The sequence below is a fragment of the Ranitomeya imitator genome, chromosome 1 (genome assembly GCF_032444005.1).
Source record: "Ranitomeya imitator isolate aRanImi1 chromosome 1, aRanImi1.pri, whole genome shotgun sequence".
In the NCBI taxonomy this organism is placed as follows: domain Eukaryota; kingdom Metazoa; phylum Chordata; class Amphibia; order Anura; family Dendrobatidae; genus Ranitomeya; species Ranitomeya imitator.
The window spans coordinates 666,417,161-666,426,505 of record NC_091282.1 but is presented as its reverse complement, the minus strand read 5'-3'; positions in this window follow the sequence as shown (position 1 = coordinate 666,426,505).

The window sequence follows — 9,345 nt, the reverse complement described above, 5'->3', positions numbered from 1 at the left end:
CCCACGGTCTTCTGTGCTGCAGCTTCTTCCCCTCTTCAGCGGTCACGTGGGACCGCTCATTAGAAAAATGAATAGGCGGCTCCACCTCCCATAGGGGTGGAGCCGCGTATTCATTTCTCTAATCAGCGGTGCCGGTGACCGCTGATAGAGAAAGAAGCTGCGGCACCGAAGACCAGCTGTGACAGGCAGAGGGAGCCGGACGTCGGGACCAGGTAAGTATGTCATATTTACCTGTCCCCGTTCCAGCCGCCGGGCGTCGCTCCATCTTCCCGGCGCCGCTCCATCTTCCCGGCGCCGCTCCATCTTCCCGGCGTCTATCCGCTCTGACTGTTCAGGTCAGAGGGCACGATGACGCGTATAGTGTGCGCGGCGCCCTCTGCCTGATCAGTCAGTGCAGAGACGCCGGGACCGGACGCCGGGAGCTGCAAGCAAGAGAGGTGAGTATGTTTTTTTTTTTTTTTTACTGCAGCAGCAGCGGCAATGGCAGAGCTTTCTATGGGGAACTATGAACGGTGCAGAGCACTATATGGGGCACAGCTATAGGGCAATAATGAACGGTGCAGAGCACTATATGGGGCAGAGCTATAGGGCAATAATGAACGATGCAGAGCACTGTATGGGGCAGCTATAGGAAAATAATGAACGGTGCAGAGCACTATATGGGGCAGAGCTATAGGGAAATAATGAACGATGCAGAGCACTATATGGGGCACAGCTATAGGGAAATAATGAACGATGCAGAGCACTGTATGGGGCACAGCTATAGGAAAATAATGAACGGTGCAGAGCACTATATGGGGCACAGCTATAGGGAAATAATGAACGGTGCAGAGCACTATATGGGGCAGAGCTATAGGAAAATAATGAACGGTGCAGAGCACTATATGGGGCACAGCTATAGGGAAATAATGAACGGTGCAGAGCACTATATGGGGCAGAGCTATAGGAAAATAATGAACGGTGCAGAGCACTATATGGGGCACAGCTATAGGGAAATAATGAACGGTGCAGAGCACTATATGGGGCACAGCTATAGGGAAATAATGAACGGTGCAGAGCACTGTATGGGGCACAGCTATAGGGAAATAATGAACGGTGCAGAGCACTGTATGGGGCACAGCTATGGGACAATCATGAACGGTGCAGAGCACTATATGGGGCACAGCTATAGGGAACTATGAACGGTGCAGAGCACTATATGGGGCACAGCTATGGGACAATCATGAACGGTGCAGAGCACTATATGGCACAGCTATGGGGAAATAATGATCTATTTTTATTTTTGAAATTCACTGGTAAATGCTGCATTTCCACCCTAGGCTTATACTCGAGTCAATAAGTTTTCCCAGTTTTTTGTGGCAAAATTAGGGGGGTCGGCTTATACTCGGGTCGGCTTATACTCGAGTATATACGGTAATAGATCGTTACAGTAGTCCAGGCGGGAGTGGATCAGGGCGACAGTGAGGGTTTTTGTTGTTTCCATGGTGAGAAAAGGGCAGATTCTAGAGATGTTCTTTAGGTGTAAGCGGCACGAGCGGGCAAGAGATTGTATATGGGAGGTGAAGGAGAGATCGGAGTCAAACATAACACTCAGACAGCACGCCTGCTGCCGGGGTGTTATTATGGCGCCACCCACGGAGAGGGAAATGTCAGATTTAGGGAGGTTAGTCAATGGCGGGAGCAGAAGTTGTTCAGTTTTGGGGAGGTTGAGTTTCAGATAGAGAGCGGACATGATGTTGGAGACTGCAGACAGTCAGTGGCGTTCTGTAGTACAGCAGGAGTAAGGTCAGGCGATGACGTGTATAGTTGTGTGTCATCAGCATAAAGATGGTACTGAAAGCCAAATCTGCTGATAGTCTGTCCAATTGGGGCCGTGTAGAGAGAGAAAGGGGCCAAGGACTGAGCCCTGAGGTACTCCGACAATGAGAGGAAGAGGAGATTGTTATGAAAGGCAATTCAGTACCACAATGGACATAGCGGTCAGAGCACATACAGTGATCTGACAATAACCCAAAATCATAGAACGAGCTCTGAGACGTGGGAACTCTGCAGACCGCAATCCCTAATCCTCTCCAAACAACACTAGAGGCAGCCGTGGATTGCGCCTAACTCTGCCTATGCAACTCGGCACAGCCTGAGAAACTAACTAGCCTAAAGATAGAAAATAAGCCTACCTTGCCTCAGAGAAATACCCCAAAGGAAAAGGCAGCCCCCCACATATAATGACTGTGAGTTAAGATGAAAAGACAAACGTAGAGATGAAATAGATTCAGCAAAGTGAGGCCCGACTTTCTTAACAGAGCGAGGATAGAAAAGATAACTTTGCGGTCTACACAAAACCCTAAAGAAAACCACGCAAAGGGGGCAAAAAGACCCTCCGTACCGAACTAACGGCACGGAGGTACACCCTTTGCGTCCCAGAGCTTCCAGCAACAAATTAGACAAGCTGGACAGAAAAAATAGCAAACAAATAGCAAAGAAGAACTTAGCTATGCAGAGCAGCAAGCCACAGGAATGATCGAGGGAAAAGCAAGTCCAACACTGGAACATTGACAGGAAGCCAGGATCAAAGCATTAGGTGGAGTTAAGTAGAGAAGCACCTAACGACCTCACCAGATCACCTGAGGGAGGAAACTCAGAAGCCGCAGTACCACTTCCCTCCACCAACAGAAGCTCACAGAGAGAATCAGCCGAAGTACCACTTGTGACCACAGGAGGGAGCTCTGCCACAGAATTCACAACAGTACCCCCCCCCTTGAGGAGGGGTCACCGAACCCTCACCAGAGCCCCCAGGCCGACCAGGATGAGCCACATGAAAGGCACGAACAAGATCGGGAGCATGGACATCAGAGACAAAAATCCAGGAATTATCTTCCTGAGCATAACCCTTCCATTTAACCAGATACTGGAGTTTCCGTATAGAAACACGAGAATCCAAAATCTTCTCCACAATATACTCCAATTCCCCCTCCACCAAAACCGGAGCAGGAGGATCAATAGATGGAACCATAGGTACCACGTATCTCCGCAACAATGACCTATGGAATACGTTATGTATGGAAAAAGAATCTGGAAGGGTCAGACGAAAAGACACAGGATTAAGAACCTCAGAAATCCTATACGGACCAATGAAACGAGGTTTAAACTTAGGAGAGGAAACCTTCATAGGAACATGACGAGAAGACAACCAAACCAGATCCCCAACACGAAGTCGGGGACCCACACGGCGTCTGCGATTAGCGAAACGTTGAGCCTTCTCCTGGGACAAGGTCAAATTGTCCACTACATGAGTCCAAATCTGCTGCAACCTGTCCACCACAGTATCCACACCAGGACAGTCCGAAGACTCAACCTGTCCTGAAGAGAAACGAGGATGGAACCCAGAATTGCAGAAAAATGGCGAAATCAAGGTAGCCGAGCTGGCCCGATTATTAAGGGCGAACTCAGCCAAAGGCAAAAAGGAAACCCAGTCATCCTGATCGGCAGAAACAAAGCATCTCAGATATGTTTCCAAGGTCTGATTGGTTCGTTCGGTCTGGCCATTAGTCTGAGGATGGAAAGCCGAGGAAAAAGACAAGTCAATGCCCATCCTACCACAAAAGGCTCGCCAAAACCTTGAAACAAACTGGGAACCTCTGTCAGAAACGATATTCTCTGGAATGCCATCTAAACGAACCACATGCTGGAAGAACAATGGCACCAAATCAGAGGAGGAAGGCAATTTAGACAAGGCTACCAGATGGACCATCTTAGAAAAGCGATCACAGACCACCCAAATGACTGACATCTTTTGAGAAACGGGAAGATCAGAAATAAAATCCATAGAGATATGTGTCCAAGGCCTCTTCGGGACCGGCAAGGGCAAAAGCAACCCACTGGCACGAGAACAGCAGGGCTTAGCCCGAGCACAAATCCCACAGGACTGCACAAAAGCACGCACATCCCGCGACAGAGACGGCCACCAAAAGGATCTAGCCACTAACTCTCTGGTACCAAAGATTCCAGGATGACCAGCCAACACCGAACAATGAACCTCAGAGATAACTTTATTGGTCCACCTATCAGGGACAAACAGTCTCTCCGCTGGACAACGATCAGGTTTATTAGCCTGAAATTTTTGCAGCACCCGCCGCAAATCAGGGGAGATGGCAGACACAATTACTCCTTCCTTGAGGATACCCGCCGGCTCAGACAAACCCGGAGAGTCGGGCACAAAACTCCTAGACAGAGCATCTGCCTTCACATTTTTAGAGCCCGGAAGGTACGAAATCACAAAGTCAAAACGGGCAAAAAACAGCGACCAACGAGCCTGTCTAGGATTCAACCGCTTAGCAGACTCAAGATAAGTCAAGTTCTTATGATCAGTCAATACCACCACGCGATGCTTAGCTCCTTCAAGCCAATGACGCCACTCCTCGAATGCCCACTTCATGGCCAGCAACTCTCGGTTGCCCACATCATAATTTCGCTCAGCAGGCGAAAACTTCCTGGAAAAAAAAAGCGCATGGTTTCATCACTGAGTAATCAGAACTTCTCTGCGACAAAACAGCCCCTGCTCCAATCTCAGAAGCATCAACCTCGACCTGGAACGGAAGAGAAACATCTGGTTGACACAACACAGGGGCAGAAGAAAAACGACGCTTCAACTCCTGAAAAGCTTCCACAGCAGCAGAAGATCAATTGACCAAATCAGCACCCTTCTTGGTCAAATCGGTCAATGGTTTGGCAATACTAGAAAAATTGCAGATGAAGCGACGATAAAAATTAGCAAAGCCCAGGAACTTTTGCAGACTTTTCAGAGATGTCGGCTGAGTCCAATCATGGATGGCTTGGACCTTAACAGGATCCATCTCGATAGTAGAAAGGGAAAAGATGAACCCCAAAAATGAAACCTTCTGCACACCAAAGAGACACTTTGATCCCTTCACAAACAAAGAATTAGCACGCAGGACCTGAAAAACTGTTCTGACCTGCTTCACATGAGACTCCCAATCATCCGAGAAGATCAAAATGTCATCCAAGTACACAATCAGGAATTTATCCAGGTACTCTCGGAAGATGTCATGCATAAAGGACTGAAACACTGATGGAGCATTGGCAAGTCCGAATGGCATCACTAGATACTCAAAATGACCCTCGGGCGTATTAAATGCAGTTTTCCATTCATCTCCTCGCCTGATTCGCACCAGATTATACGCACCACGAAGATCTATCTTGGTGAACCAACTAGCCCCCTTAATCCGAGCAAACAAATCAGATAACAATGGCAAGGGGTACTGAAATTTAACCGTGATCTTATTTAGAAGGCGGTAATCTATACAAGGTCTCAGCGAACCATCCTTCTTGGCTACAAAAAAGAACCCTGCTCCTAATGGTGACGATGACGGGCGAATATGCCCCTTCTCCAGGGATTCCTTCACATAACTGCGCATAGCGGCGTGCTCAGGCATGGATAAATTAAACAGTCGACCTTTTGGGAATTTACTACCAGGAATCAAATTGATAGCACAATCACAATCCCTATGCGGAGGTAGGGCATCGGACTTGGGCTCATCAAATACATCCTGGTAATCAGACAAGAACTCTGGAACCTCAGAAGGGGTGGATGACGAAATTGACAGAAATGGAACATCACCATGTACCCCCTGACAACCCCAGCTGGACACAGACATGGATTTCCAATCTAATACTGGATTATGGGCTTGTAGCCATGGCAACCCCAACACGACCACATCATGCAGATTATGCAACACCAGAAAGCGAATAACCTCCTGATGTGCAGGAGCCATGCACATGTTCAGCTGGGTCCAGTACTGAGGCTTATTCTTGGCCAAAGGCGTGGCATCAATTCCTCTCAATGGAATACGACACTGCAAGGGCTCCAAGAAAAACCCACAACGCCTAGCATACTCCAAGTCCATCAAATTCAGGGCAGCGCCTGAATCCACAAATGCCATGACAGAATACGATGACAAAAAACAGATCAAGGTAACGGACAGAAGAAATTTTGACTGTACCGTACCAATGGTGGCAGACCTAGCGAACCGCTTAGTGCGCTTAGGACAATCAGAGACAGCATGAGTGGAATCACCACAGTAGAAACACAGCCCATTTAGACGTCTGTGTTCTTGCCGTTCAACTCTGGTCAAAGTCCTATCGCACTGCATAGGCTCAGGTTTAAGCTCAGGTAATACCGCCAAATGGTGCACAGATTTACGCTCACGCAAGCGTCGACCGATCTGAATGGCCAAAGACATAGACTCATTCAAACCAGCAGGCATAGGAAATCCCACCATGACATCCTTAAGGGCTTCAGAGAGACCCTTTCTGAACATAGCTGCCAGCGCAGATTCATTCCATTGAGTGAGCACGGACCACTTTCTAAATTTCTGACAATATACCTCTATCTCATCCTGACCCTGACAAAGAGCCAGCAAATTTTTCTCTGCCTGATCCACTGAATTAGGTTCATCGTACAGCAATCCGCCAGGGCCAGCGCCAGGAAAAACGCATCGATATTACTCAATGCAGGATCTCCTGGCGCAAGAGAAAATGCCCAGTCCTGAGGGTCGCCGCGCAAAAAAGAAATAACAATCAAAACCTGTTGAACTGGATCACCAGAGGAGCGAGGTTTCAAGGCCAGAAATAATTTACAATTATTTTTGAAACTCAGAAACTTAGTTCTATCTCCAAAAAACAAATCAGGAATAGGAATTCTTGGTTCTAACATAGATTTCTGATCAATAGTGTCTTGAATCTTTTGTACTCTTGCCGAGAGCTGATCCACAAATGAAGACAGACTTCTAATGTCCATCGCTACACCTGTGTACTGAACCACCCAAGTGTCTAGGGGAAAAAAAAGGCAAAACACAGTGCAAAGAAAAAAAAATGGTCTCAGAACTTCTTTTTTCCCTCTATTGAGAATCATTAGTACTTTTGGCTTCCTGTACTGTTATGAAAGGCAATTCAGTACCACAATGGACATAGCGGTCAGAGCACATACAGTGATCTGACAATAACCCAAAATCATAGAACAAGCTCTGAGACGTGGGAACTCTGCAGACCGCAATCCCTAATCCTCTCCAAACAACACTAGAGGCAGCCGTGGATTGCGCCTAACTCTGCCTATGCAACTCGGCACAGCCTGAGAAACTAACTAGCCTGAAGATAGAAAATAAGCCTACCTTGCCTCAGAGAAATACCCCAAAGGAAAAGGCAGCCCCCCACATATAATGATGACTGTGAGTTAAGATGAAAAGACAAACGTAGAGATGAAATAGATTCAGCAAAGTGAGGCCCGACTTTCTTAACAGAGCGAGGATAGAAAAGATAACTTTGCGGTCTACACAAAACCCTAAAGAAAACCACGCAAAGGGGGCAAAAAGACCCTCCGTACCGAACTAACGGCACGGAGGTACACCCTTTGCGTCCCAGAGCTTCCAGCAACAAATTAGACAAGCTGGACAGAAAAAATAGCAAACAAATAGCAAAGAAGAACTTAGCTATGCAGAGCAGCAGGCCACAGGAATGATCCAGGGAAAAGCAAGTCCAACACTGGAACATTGACAGGAAGCCAGGATCAAAGCATTATGTGGAGTTAAGTAGAGAAGCACCTAACGACCTCACCAGATCACCTGAGGGAGGAAACTCAGAAGGCGCAGTACCACTTCCCTCCACCAACAGAAGCTCACAGAGAGAATCAGCCGAAGTACCACTTGTGACCACAGGAGGGAGCTCTGCCACAGAATTCACAACAGAGATGAAGTGGAGCCAGAGAACAGAACACTGAAGGAGCGGTCAGAAAGATAGGAGGAGAACCAGGAGCGAGCAGTGTCCTTAATGCCTAGTGACTGGAGCCTAGAGAGTAAGAGAGGGTGGTCAACAGTGTCGAAAGCTGCAGAAAGGTCGAGAAGAATGAGCAGAGATTGGTCACCGTTACGTTTTGCTGTCGTCAGAAGGTCATTGGTCACTTTGATGAGTGCAGTTTCTGTCGAATGTAGGGGGCGGAAACCGGACTGTGAAGGGTCTAGGAGGGAGTGGAGAGGTAACGGGTAAGGCGGGAGTATATCAGGCGCTCCAAGAGTTTAGAGATGAAGAGGAGATTGGAGACTGGTCTGTAGTTGTTTGTGCAGGATAGGTCGAGGGTGTGTTTCTTTAGTAATGGAGTAATGATAGTATTTGAAGGAGGAGGGGAAAATGCCAGAGGAGAGGGAGAGATTATAGATTGTATTTAGGTGAGTTGTGAAGACTGGAGAGACTGGAGGAGATGTGAGGGAATGGGGTCGGCGGTGCATGTAGTCGGACGAGAAGAGGAGAGGAGCCTGGAGACTTCTTCTGTGATGGGATTGAATGTGGAGAGAGAGCCAGGGGAAATGCAGGGAGAAATGGGAGTCACTGAACTTGGTGATTGGGAACGGATTTCCTGACGGATATTGTCTATTTTCTCTATAAAGTGGGAGGCCAGGTCATCAGCACAAATGTCTGTGATAGGGGCTTGTGCTTTTGGCCAGAGGAGGGAGTGAAAGGTGTCAAAAAGTTTCTTGGGATTGTTGGATAGTGAGTAGATCAGGGTGGTGAAGTAGGTCTGTTTGGCTAGGTGAAGGGCAGAGTTTTAGGTCCTTAACATAAATTTGAAGTGTATGAAGTCTTCTGGTGTGCATGTTTTCCTCCATAAGCGTTCAGCACACCTAGAGCATCGCTGGAGAAATCGGGTTTGCGACGTGAGCCAGGGCTGTTTCACTCTGTGTTTGGAGGTTCTGAGGGTGAGGGGAGCTACTTGGTCAAGGGTGCTTCTAAGAGTGTCATTGAAGTGATGTACAGCCAGATCAGGACAGGAAAAAGAAGAGATTGTGGACAATGATGAGTGTAAGGAGTCTGAATGTGTATGAGGGTTAATGGCTTGTAGATTTCTGACTGAATGATAGGTAAGAGGGTGCTGGGGTGAGCGGGGATTTGTGAGTGTGAAGCAGAGAATGTTGTGGTCAGAGAGGGGAAGTGGTGAGTTATCTAGGTAGGAGATTGAGCAGAGCCGGGCGAAAACCAGGTCCAGGGTGTTACCGTCTTTGTGTGTTTCAGAGGTTGAGAGCTGTGAGAGGCCTAGAGAAGTGGTTAGTGATAGAAGCTGGGAGGCAGATGTGGAAGTGGGGCTGTTAATGGGGATGTTGAAGTCTCCAGGATAAGGGTTGGTAGTTCTGAGGACATGAAGTGCGGCAGCCAGGCAGAGAAATGGTCCAGGAAGTGGGTGGGTGAGCCTGGGGGCCGGTATATGACAGCTACTCGGAGGGAGAGGGGATGAAAGAGCCTGATGGTGTGGACTTCAAAAGAAGGGAATGAGAGTGATGGAAC